Raw genomic sequence first — 13,017 nt, 5'->3', positions numbered from 1 at the left:
GTTCTAGCAGCAAGAGTTAGCTTGGGGTAAGGACAGCCACACTTGTGCTCCTCTTGCCATACACAAGGCACAAATAGCACTCCCATATGTTCGCAACAAGTAAAGTGTATTGGACTGAGAGATGCTCTTATTTTAGACAGTTTCCAATGCTGAGATGAACGAGGTATGTCTTGTGTGTGATGGAAGCACAGTACTTTGTTCTGAGCTAGCTCACTGTTCTGGAACTATAGGTAACACAGTAGAGTACAAGAATGCCCGTTTCTCAAAAGCAGAGTGCTTTTCTTGTAAGGCAAGCTAGAGTTCATTGCCATTCTTTAATGGAGTTGAATCACATTCAGTTTCAAATTCGGGCAGCAAGTGTTAATTTAGGGTAAGCACAGCCACTCTTGTTGTCTCCTGGCCATACACAGTGCAGATAGCCCTGGCATCTGTTCCCAGCAAGTACAGTGTATTGGACTGAAGAGGAGCTCCTGTTTCACTTAGTTGCCAATACTGAGTTGAACTAGATAGGCCCGGTTTGTGTAGGAAGAACAGTTCTTTTGTTGTGAGCCAGCTTACTCTTCTGGCCCTACAGGAAACACAGTACAGTACAAGAGTGCCCTTTCTCAAAAACAGAGTGTTTTTCTTGTATGGCAAGCTAGAGTTCAATTGCCATTCTTAAACGGATTTGAACCACATACAGTTTCACGTGCTAGCAGCAAGTGTTAATTTAGGATAAGAACAGCCACTCGTGTGCTCTCCTCGCCATATGTTGTACAAATTGCACTAGCGTCTGTTACAAGCAAATACACTGTATTGGACTGAAGGGAACTCCTGTTTTACTGACTTTCCAATACTGAGTTGAATTGGATATGCCCCGTTAGTTTAGGAATCACAGTTATTTTGTTGTGAGCCAGCTCACTGTTCTGGCCCTATCGGAAAAACAGTAGAGTACAAGAATGCCCATTTATCAAAAGCAGAGTGTTTTTCTTGTAAGGCAAGCTACATTTCAGTTAACCATCTTAAACGGAGTTGAATTGCATTCAGTTTCAAGTTCTAGCAGCAAGTGTTAATAAAAGGTAAGTACAGCCACTGTTGTGCTCTTCAAGACATATACAGTGCAAATAGCAATCGCGTCTGTTCCCAGCAAGTACAGTGTATTGGACTGAAGAGAAGCTCATATTCTAGTCAGATTCCAATGCTGAGTTGATCTAGGTATGCATCATCTGTGTTGGAAGCACAGTTCTTTTGTTATGGGTTGCTCAAAGTTCTTGACCTGTAGGAAACACAATAGTGTACAAAAGTGCCCCTTCTCACAAGGAGAGTGTTTTTCTTGTAAGGCAAGGTAGAATTCAATTGCCATTCTTTTTTTTTTTTTTTCGTGACAGGGTTTCTCTGTGTAGCTTTGCGCCTTTCCTGGAACTCACTTGGTACCCCAGGCTGGCCTCGAACTCACTGATATCCTCCTGGCTCTGCCTCCCGAGTGCCTGGATTAAAGGCGTGCGCCACCTCCGCACGACCTCAATTGCCATTCTTAAACGGAGTCAAATCACATTACATTTCAAGTTCTAGCAGCAAGTGTTAATTTAGAGTAAGTACAGCCACTCTTGTGCTCTCCTGGCCATAACAATGCAAATAGCACTCGCATCTGTTCCCAGCAAGTACAGTGTATTGGACTGAAGAGGAGCTCCCGTTTTACTTAGTTTCCAATACTGAGTTGAACTAGATATGCCATGTTTGTGTAGGAAGCACATTTCTTTTGTTCTGAGCCAGTTTACTTGTCTGGCCTTATATGAAACACAGTAGAGTACAAGAGTGCCCCTTTCCCAAAAGCAGAGTGTTTTTCTTTAAGACAAGTTTGTATTCAATTACCTTCCTACACGTAGATGAATTACATTCAGTTTCAAGTTCTAGCAGCAAGTGTTAATATAGGGTAAGAACAGCAACTATTGTGCTCTTCTTGCCAAACACAGTGCAAATAGCACTCCTGTCTGTTCTGAGCAAGTACAGTGTATTGGACTGAAGAGAAGTTCCTAATCTAGTCAGGTTCCAATGCTGAGTTTCTAAGGGAAACAAGAGTTCGATTGCCATTCTTAAACGGATTTGAATCTTATTCAATTTCAGGTTCTAGCAGCAAGGGTAAATTTAGGCTAAGAACACCCACTCTTGTGCTCTTTGGGCCATACACAGTGTAAATAGCACTGGCGTCTGTTCCCAGCGAGTACTTGTATTAGACTGCAGAAAAGCTCCTATTCTAGTCCATTTCCAATGCTGAGTTGAACTAGGTATGCTTCGTGTGTGTTGGAAGCACAGTTCTTTTATTCTGAGACAGCTCACTGTTCTGGCCCTACAAAAAACACAGTAGAGTACAAGAGTGCCCATTTTTCAAAAGCAGGTAGTTTTTCTTGTAAGGTAAGCTAGGTTTCAACTGCCATTCTTAAACGCAGTTGAATCAAGTTTAGTTTCATGTTCTAGCAGCAAGTGTTAATTTAGGGTAAGAACAGTCACTCTTGTGGTCTCTGGCCATACACAGTGAAATAGCACTTGCATCTGTTCCCAGCAAGTACAGTGTATTGGACTGAAGAGAAGCTCCTGTTTTACTTAGTTTCTAATACTGAGTTGAACTAGATATGCCCGTTTGTGTAGGAAGCACAGTTCTTTTGTTCTGAGCTAGCTCACTGTACTGGCCTATAGGAAACACAGTAGAGGAAAGAGGCCTGTTTCTCAAAAGCAGAGTGTTTTTTTGTAAGGCAACTGGGTTCAATACAACTTCCTAAACGGAGTTGAATGACATTCAGTTTCAAGTTCTAGCATTAAGTGTTTATTCAGGGTAAGAACAGCACTATTGTGCTATTCTGGCCATAAACAGTGCAAATAGCACTCGCGTCTGTTCCCAGCAAGTACAGTGTATTGGACTGAAGAGAAGCTCCTGTTTTACTTAGTTTCTAATACTGAGTTGAACTAGATATGCCCGTTTGTGTAGGAAGCACAGTTCTTTTGTTCTGAGCTAGCTCACTGTACTGGCCTATAGGAAACACAGTAGAGGAAAGAGGCCTGTTTCTCAAAAGCAGAGTGTTTTTCTTGTAAGGCCAACTGGGGTTCAATACAACTTCCTAAACGGAGTTGAATGACATTCAGTTTCAAGTTCTAGCATTAAGTGTTTATTCAGGGTAAGAACAGCACTATTGTGCTATTCTGGCCATAAACAGTGCAAATAGCACTCGCGTCTGTTCCCAGCAAGTACAGTGTATTGGACTGAAGAGAAGCTCCTGTTTTACTTAGTTTCTAATACTGAGTTGAACTAGATATGCCCCGTTTGTGTAGGAAGCACAGTTCTTTTGTTCTGAGCTAGCTCACTGTACTGGCCTATAGGAAACACAGTAGAGGAAAGAGGCTGTTTCTCAAAAGCAGAGTGTTTTTCTTGTAAGGCCAACTGGGGTTCAATACAACTTCCTAAACGGAGTTGAATGACATTCAGTTTCAAGTTCTAGCATTAAGTGTTTATTCAGGGTAAGAACAGCACTATTGTGCTATTCTGGCATAAACAGTGCAAATAGCACTCGCGTCTGTTCCAGCAAGTACAGTGTATTGGACTGAAGAGAAGCTCCTGTTTTACTTAGTTTCTAATACTGAGTTGAACTAGATATGCCCGTTTGTGTAGGAAGCACAGTTCTTTTGTTCTGAGCTAGCTCACTGTACTGGCCCTATAGGAAACACAGTAGAGGGAAAGAGGGCCTGTTTCTCAAAAGCAGAGTGTTTTTCTTGTAAGGCCAACTGGGGTTCAATACAACTTCCTAAACGGAGTTGAATGACATTCAGTTTCAAGTTCTAGCATTAAGTGTTTATTCAGGGTAAGAACAGCACTATTGTGCTATTCTGGCCATAAACAGTGCAAATAGCACTCGCGTCTGTTCCCAGCAAGTACAGTGTATTGGACTGAAGAGAAGCTCCTGTTTTACTTAGTTTCTAATACTGAGTTGAACTAGATATGCCCCGTTTGTGTAGGAAGCACAGTTCTTTTGTTCTGAGCTAGCTCACTGTACTGGCCTATAGGAAACACAGTAGAGGAAGAGGGCTGTTTCTCAAAAGCAGAGTGTTTTTCTTGTAAGGCAACTGGGGTTCAATACAACTTCCTAAACGGAGTTGAATGACATTCAGTTTCAAGTTCTAGCATTAAGTGTTTATTCAGGGTAAGAACAGCACTATTGTGCTATTCTGGCCATAAACAGTGCAAATAGCACTCGCGTCTGTTCCCAGCAAGTACAGTGTATTGGACTGAAGAGAAGCTCCTGTTTTACTTAGTTTCTAATACTGAGTTGAACTAGATATGCCCCGTTTGTGTAGGAAGCACAGTTCTTTTGTTCTGAGCTAGCTCACTGTACTGGCCCTATAGGAAACACAGTAGAGGGAAAGAGGGCCTGTTTCTCAAAAGCAGAGTGTTTTTCTTGTAAGGCAACTGGGTTCAATACAACTTCTAAACGGAGTTGAATGACATTCAGTTTCAAGTTCTAGCATTAAGTGTTTATTCAGGTAAGAACAGCACTATTGTGCTATTCTGGCCATAAACAGTGCAAATAGCACTCGCGTCTGTTCCCAGCAAGTACAGTGTATTGGACTGAAGAGAAGCTCCTGTTTTACTTAGTTTCTAATACTGAGTTGAACTAGATATGCCCGTTTGTGTAGGAAGCACAGTTCTTTTGTTCTGAGCTAGCTCACTGTACTGGCCCTATAGGAAACACAGTAGAGGGAAAGAGGGCCTGTTTCTCAAAAGCAGAGTGTTTTTCTTGTAAGGCCAACTGGGGTTCAATACAACTTCCTAAACGGAGTTGAATGACATTCAGTTTCAAGTTCTAGCATTAAGTGTTATTCAGGGTAAGAACAGCACTATTGTGCTATTCTGGCCATAAACAGTGCAAATAGCACTCGCGTCTGTTCCAGCAAGTACAGTGTATTGGACTGAAGAGAAGCTCCTGTTTTACTTAGTTTCTAATACTGAGTTGAACTAGATATGCCCGTTTGTGTAGGAAGCACAGTTCTTTTGTTCTGAGCTAGCTCACTGTACTGGCCTATAGGAAACACAGTAGAGGAAAGAGGCCTGTTTCTCAAAAGCAGAGTGTTTTTCTTGTAAGGCAACTGGGTTCAATACAACTTCCTAAACGGAGTTGAATGACATTCAGTTTCAAGTTCTAGCATTAAGTGTTTATTCAGGGTAAGAACAGCACTATTGTGCTATTCTGGCCATAAACAGTGCAAATAGCACTCGCGTCTGTTCCAGCAAGTACAGTGTATTGGACTGAAGAGAAGCTCCTGTTTTACTTAGTTTCTAATACTGAGTTGAACTAGATATGCCCGTTTGTGTAGGAAGCACAGTTCTTTTGTTCTGAGCTAGCTCACTGTACTGGCCTATAGGAAACACAGTAGAGGAAAGAGGCCTGTTTCTCAAAGCAGAGTGTTTTTCTTGTAAGGCAACTGGGTTCAATACAACTTCCTAAACGGAGTTGAATGACATTCAGTTTCAAGTTCTAGCATTAAGTGTTTATTCAGGGTAAGAACAGCACTATTGTGCTATTCTGGCCATAAACAGTGCAAATAGCACTCGCGTCTGTTCCCAGCAAGTACAGTGTATTGGACTGAAGAGAAGCTCCTGTTTTACTTAGTTTCTAATACTGAGTTGAACTAGATATGCCCGTTTGTGTAGGAAGCACAGTTCTTTTGTTCTGAGCTAGCTCACTGTACTGGCCTATAGGAAACACAGTAGAGGAAAGAGGCCTGTTTCTCAAAGCAGAGTGTTTTTCTTGTAAGGCCAACTGGGGTTCAATACAACTTCCTAAACGGAGTTGAATGACATTCAGTTTCAAGTTCTAGCATTAAGTGTTATTCAGGTAAGAACAGCACTATTGTGCTATTCTGGCCATAAACAGTGCAAATAGCACTCGCGTCTGTTCCCAGCAAGTACAGTGTATTGGACTGAAGAGAAGCTCCTGTTTTACTTAGTTTCTAATACTGAGTTGAACTAGATATGCCCCGTTTGTGTAGGAAGCACAGTTCTTTTGTTCTGAGCTAGCTCACTGTACTGGCCCTATAGGAAACACAGTAGAGGGAAAGAGGGCCTGTTTCTCAAAAGCAGAGTGTTTTTCTTGTAAGGCAACTGGGTTCAATACAACTTCCTAAACGGAGTTGAATGACATTCAGTTTCAAGTTCTAGCATTAAGTGTTTATTCAGGTAAGAACAGCACTATTGTGCTATTCTGGCATAAACAGTGCAAATAGCACTCGCGTCTGTTCCAGCAAGTACAGTGTATTGGACTGAAGAGAAGCTCCTGTTTTACTTAGTTTCTAATACTGAGTTGAACTAGATATGCCCGTTTGTGTAGGAAGCACAGTTCTTTTGTTCTGAGCTAGCTCACTGTACTGGCCCTATAGGAAACACAGTAGAGGGAAAGAGGGCCTGTTTCTCAAAAGCAGAGTGTTTTTCTTGTAAGGCAACTGGGTTCAATACAACTTCCTAAACGGAGTTGAATGACATTCAGTTTCAAGTTCTAGCATTAAGTGTTTATTCAGGGTAAGAACAGCACTATTGTGCTATTCTGGCCATAAACAGTGCAAATAGCACTCGCGTCTGTTCCAGCAAGTACAGTGTATTGGACTGAAGAGAAGCTCCTGTTTTACTTAGTTTCTAATACTGAGTTGAACTAGATATGCCCGTTTGTGTAGGAAGCACAGTTCTTTTGTTCTGAGCTAGCTCACTGTACTGGCCTATAGGAAACACAGTAGAGGAAAGAGGCCTGTTTCTCAAAAGCAGAGTGTTTTTCTTGTAAGGCAACTGGGTTCAATACAACTTCCTAAACGGAGTTGAATGACATTCAGTTTCAAGTTCTAGCATTAAGTGTTTATTCAGGGTAAGAACAGCACTATTGTGCTATTCTGGCCATAAACAGTGCAAATAGCACTCGCGTCTGTTCCAGCAAGTACAGTGTATTGGACTGAAGAGAAGCTCCTGTTTTACTTAGTTTCTAATACTGAGTTGAACTAGATATGCCCGTTTGTGTAGGAAGCACAGTTCTTTTGTTCTGAGCTAGCTCACTGTACTGGCCCTATAGGAAACACAGTAGAGGAAAGAGGCCTGTTTCTCAAAAGCAGAGTGTTTTTCTTGTAAGGCCAACTGGGTTCAATACAACTTCCTAAACGGAGTTGAATGACATTCAGTTTCAAGTTCTAGCATTAAGTGTTATTCAGGGTAAGAACAGCACTATTGTGCTATTCTGGCCATAAACAGTGCAAATAGCACTCGCGTCTGTTCCCAGCAAGTACAGTGTATTGGACTGAAGAGAAGCTCCTGTTTTACTTAGTTTCTAATACTGAGTTGAACTAGATATGCCCGTTTGTGTAGGAAGCACAGTTCTTTTGTTCTGAGCTAGCTCACTGTACTGGCCTATAGGAAACACAGTAGAGGAAAGAGGCCTGTTTCTCAAAAGCAGAGTGTTTTTCTTGTAAGGCCAACTGGGTTCAATACAACTTCCTAAACGGAGTTGAATGACATTCAGTTTCAAGTTCTAGCATTAAGTGTTTATTCAGGGTAAGAACAGCACTATTGTGCTATTCTGGCCATAAACAGTGCAAATAGCACTCGCGTCTGTTCCAGCAAGTACAGTGTATTGGACTGAAGAGAAGCTCCTGTTTTACTTAGTTTCTAATACTGAGTTGAACTAGATATGCCCGTTTGTGTAGGAAGCACAGTTCTTTTGTTCTGAGCTAGCTCACTGTACTGGCCTATAGGAAACACAGTAGAGGAAAGAGGCCTGTTTCTCAAAAGCAGAGTGTTTTTCTTGTAAGGCAACTGGGTTCAATACAACTTCCTAAACGGAGTTGAATGACATTCAGTTTCAAGTTCTAGCATTAAGTGTTATTCAGGGTAAGAACAGCACTATTGTGCTATTCTGGCCATAAACAGTGCAAATAGCACTCGCGTCTGTTCCAGCAAGTACAGTGTATTGGACTGAAGAGAAGCTCCTGTTTTACTTAGTTTCTAATACTGAGTTGAACTAGATATGCCCGTTTGTGTAGGAAGCACAGTTCTTTTGTTCTGAGCTAGCTCACTGTACTGGCCTATAGGAAACACAGTAGAGGAAAGAGGCCTGTTTCTCAAAAGCAGAGTGTTTTTCTTGTAAGGCCAACTGGGTTCAATACAACTTCCTAAACGGAGTTGAATGACATTCAGTTTCAAGTTCTAGCATTAAGTGTTTATTCAGGGTAAGAACAGCACTATTGTGCTATTCTGGCCATAAACAGTGCAAATAGCACTCGCGTCTGTTCCAGCAAGTACAGTGTATTGGACTGAAGAGAAGCTCCTGTTTTACTTAGTTTCTAATACTGAGTTGAACTAGATATGCCCGTTTGTGTAGGAAGCACAGTTCTTTTGTTCTGAGCTAGCTCACTGTACTGGCCTATAGGAAACACAGTAGAGGAAAGAGGGCCTGTTTCTCAAAAGCAGAGTGTTTTTCTTGTAAGGCCAACTGGGTTCAATACAACTTCCTAAACGGAGTTGAATGACATTCAGTTTCAAGTTCTAGCATTAAGTGTTTATTCAGGGTAAGAACAGCACTATTGTGCTATTCTGGCCATAAACAGTGCAAATAGCACTCGCGTCTGTTCCCAGCAAGTACAGTGTATTGGACTGAAGAGAAGCTCCTGTTTTACTTAGTTTCTAATACTGAGTTGAACTAGATATGCCCGTTTGTGTAGGAAGCACAGTTCTTTTGTTCTGAGCTAGCTCACTGTACTGGCCTATAGGAAACACAGTAGAGGAAAGAGGGCCTGTTTCTCAAAAGCAGAGTGTTTTTCTTGTAAGGCCAACTGGGGTTCAATACAACTTCCTAAACGGAGTTGAATGACATTCAGTTTCAAGTTCTAGCATTAAGTGTTTATTCAGGGTAAGAACAGCACTATTGTGCTATTCTGGCCATAAACAGTGCAAATAGCACTCGCGTCTGTTCCCAGCAAGTACAGTGTATTGGACTGAAGAGAAGCTCCTGTTTTACTTAGTTTCTAATACTGAGTTGAACTAGATATGCCCGTTTGTGTAGAAGCACAGTTCTTTTGTTCTGAGCTAGCTCACTGTACTGGCCTATAGGAAACACAGTAGAGGAAAGAGGCCTGTTTCTCAAAAGCAGAGTGTTTTTCTTGTAAGGCCAACTGGGTTCAATACAACTTCCTAAACGGAGTTGAATGACATTCAGTTTCAAGTTCTAGCATTAAGTGTTATTCAGGGTAAGAACAGCACTATTGTGCTATTCTGGCCATAAACAGTGCAAATAGCACTCGCGTCTGTTCCCAGCAAGTACAGTGTATTGGACTGAAGAGAAGCTCCTGTTTTACTTAGTTTCTAATACTGAGTTGAACTAGATATGCCCGTTTGTGTAGGAAGCACAGTTCTTTTGTTCTGAGCTAGCTCACTGTACTGGCCTATAGGAAACACAGTAGAGGAAAGAGGCCTGTTTCTCAAAAGCAGAGTGTTTTTCTTGTAAGGCAACTGGGTTCAATACAACTTCCTAAACGGAGTTGAATGACATTCAGTTTCAAGTTCTAGCATTAAGTGTTTATTCAGGGTAAGAACAGCACTATTGTGCTATTCTGGCCATAAACAGTGCAAATAGCACTCGCGTCTGTTCCCAGCAAGTACAGTGTATTGGACTGAAGAGAAGCTCCTGTTTTACTTAGTTTCTAATACTGAGTTGAACTAGATATGCCCGTTTGTGTAGGAAGCACAGTTCTTTTGTTCTGAGCTAGCTCACTGTACTGGCCCTATAGGAAACACAGTAGAGGAAAGAGGCCTGTTTCTCAAAAGCAGAGTGTTTTTCTTGTAAGGCCAACTGGGTTCAATACAACTTCCTAAACGGAGTTGAATGACATTCAGTTTCAAGTTCTAGCATTAAGTGTTATTCAGGGTAAGAACAGCACTATTGTGCTATTCTGGCCATAAACAGTGCAAATAGCACTCGCGTCTGTTCCAGCAAGTACAGTGTATTGGACTGAAGAGAAGCTCCTGTTTTACTTAGTTTCTAATACTGAGTTGAACTAGATATGCCCGTTTGTGTAGGAAGCACAGTTCTTTTGTTCTGAGCTAGCTCACTGTACTGGCCCTATAGGAAACACAGTAGAGGAAAGAGGCCTGTTTCTCAAAAGCAGAGTGTTTTTCTTGTAAGGCCAACTGGGGTTCAATACAACTTCCTAAACGGAGTTGAATGACATTCAGTTTCAAGTTCTAGCATTAAGTGTTTATTCAGGGTAAGAACAGCACTATTGTGCTATTCTGGCCATAAACAGTGCAAATAGCACTCGCGTCTGTTCCCAGCAAGTACAGTGTATTGGACTGAAGAGAAGCTCCTGTTTTACTTAGTTTCTAATACTGAGTTGAACTAGATATGCCCCGTTTGTGTAGGAAGCACAGTTCTTTTGTTCTGAGCTAGCTCACTGTTCTGGAACTATGGAAAACAGTAGAGTACAAGAGTTCCTGTTTTCAAAACAGAGTGTTTCTCTTGTAAGGCAAGCTAGAGTTCAATTGGCATTCTTTTTTTTTTTTTTTTTTTGGAGTAATCACTGTTCAAAATTTGTTTGGTGTTTTCATTGGCATGACACTTGGGTAGTTGGTTGCATTATCCATATGCACATCTTACTTTTTGCATAATATTTCAGTGTACACTACAGACACATAATACACAAAATAATATCCTTTAGAACAATTATGCATAAATATGCATGATGGATTTACCCTCTGGAGCCGCGTTATGACTGACTGGGAACTCACTGGCCTAGGCATGTTGGCGAGGGTGCGTAGCAGACACAGCAGGCTGCCAAGATAACGGAAGCCTGCACACAGTTGGCAGTGTGTCTCAGAGACAGTGGGATGACAGTGGGACTGCCACATCAACCAGGTTCCCACTACACAAGTACATTAGGACAGAGCTGTGGGAATTGCCACCTTAACACAACCACACTAAACACCGCTCAGATGAGGAGACAGTGTGTGGTCTCCATAGAAACCCTGCTCAAGCCTGGACAGTGAAGCTCTAGAACATCTGAGGACTTTAGAACTGCAGCTCTTTCTGGATTCCCAGAGTGTATCTGTGCTCTTCTTCAAGCGGGCCTCCTCTTCAGAAGTCAGAGTCACCTTCACAACATCTGAGATTCCATTTGGTCCCAGGACACAAGGGACACTGAGGAAGAATTCATCCTTGATTCCATAGAGACCCTTAATCATGGTAGAAATGGGATGCACCAGCCTAAGATTCTTCACCATGATCTAAGCCAGGTCGGCCACGGAGAGGCCAATGGCCCAGGATGTATATCCTTTGAGTTGAATCACCTCATAGGCACTGTCAACCACCTGCTTGTGAATTTCCTTCCACTGCTCCTTGTCTGCATCGCTGCCCAGTTCTGGGTTCAGGTTCTTCAGGGAGACACCAGCAACCATCACACCACTCCATACAGGCACACTGGAGTCTCCATGCTCCCCTAGGACCCATCCACGACAACTTAGCGGGTGAATGCCCAGTCTTTCTCCCATTAGGTAACGGAACAGAGCTGAATCCAGATTGCAACCACTCCCAATAACTCAGTTTTTGGGGAAGCCACTTATTTTCCAGGCCACGTAGGTCAAGATATCAACTGGGTTTGAAACAATAAGCAGCTTGCAGTTTAGACTGTACTTCACGATATTGGGAATGATGAACTTGAAGATGTTCACATTTCGCTGGACCAGATTGAGTCGGCTTTCTCCATCTTGGTGACAGGCCCCCGCTGTGATAATGACCAGCTGGGAGTTTGCAGTCACACTATAGTCTTTGCCAGAGACAATTTTTGGTGTTCTGAGGAAAAGGCTGCCATGCTGGAGATCCATCATCTCTCCTTTCAGCTTGTCTTCCATGACACCAACAAGGGCAAGCTCATCGGCCAAGTCCTTCATTAGGATACTGATGGCCCAAGCCATGCCAACAACACCAACACCAACAACCGTAATCTTGCTCTGCGGGGCTTGTTCTTCTTTAAGTAGATGCACAATCAGCTGGTCCTTGAGGGTTACTGTTCATTCCAGGTCATGCACAGTGCAAATAGCACTCGCGTATGTTCACAGCAAGTACAGTGTGTTGGACTGAAGAGAAGCTCCTATTCTAGTCAGTTTCCAATGCGGGGTTGAACTAGGTATGCCTCGTGTGTGTTGGAAGCACAGTTTTTTTATTCTGAGCCAGCTCACTCTTCTGGACCTATAGGAAACACAGTAGAGTACAAGATTGCCCCTTTCTCAAAAGCAGAGTGTTTTTCTTGTAAGGCAAGCTAAGGTTCAGTTGAATTTCTTAAAAGGAGTTGAATCACAGTAAGTTTCACGTTCTAGCAGCAAGTGTTAATTTAGGGTAAGAACAGCCACTCTTATGCTCTTCTGGCCATACAAACACAAATAGCACATCTGTTCCCAGTAAGTACAGTGCATTGGACTGAAGAGGAGCTCCTGTTATACTTAGTTTCCAATACTGAGTTTGAACTAGATGTGCCTCCTTTGTGTAGGAAGCACAGTTCTTTTGTTCTGAGCCAGCTCACTGTTCTTGCCGTATAAGAAACACAGTGGAGTATAAGAGTGCCCCTTTCTCAATAGAAGAGTGTCTTTCTTGTAAGGCAAGCTAGGGTTGAAATAAACTACATAAATGGAGTTGAATTACATTAAGTTTCAAGTTCTAGCAGCAAGTGTTAATTATAGGGTAAGAGCAGCACTCTTATGCTCTTCTGGCCATAGACATTGCAAATAGCACTCGCATCTGTTCCCAGCAAGTACAGTGTATGGGACTGAAGAGGAACTCCTGTATTACTTACTTTCCAATACTGAGTTGAACTAGATATGACCCGTTGGTGTTGGAAGCACAGTTCTTTTGTCCTGAGGCAGCTCAGAACAAGGCAAGCTAGAGTTCAATTGCCATTCTTAAACGGAGTTGAATCATATTCAGTTACAAGTTCTAGAAGCAAGTGTTAATTTAGTGTAAGAACAGTCAC

General features: G+C 42.2%; 1 pseudogene; it reads right to left on the bottom strand.

Moving 5' to 3' along the window:
* Nucleotides 1–10,944: 10,944 nt before the first annotated feature.
* On the bottom strand, nt 10,945–12,057 carry LOC114689106 (annotated as a pseudogene).
* Nucleotides 12,058–13,017: the final 960 nt, after the last annotated feature.

This window comes from Peromyscus leucopus, unplaced genomic scaffold (genome assembly GCF_004664715.2).
Source record: "Peromyscus leucopus breed LL Stock unplaced genomic scaffold, UCI_PerLeu_2.1 scaffold_1509, whole genome shotgun sequence".
NCBI lineage: Eukaryota > Metazoa > Chordata > Mammalia > Rodentia > Cricetidae > Peromyscus > Peromyscus leucopus.
This window is presented reverse-complemented; position numbering and strand designations above follow the sequence as displayed.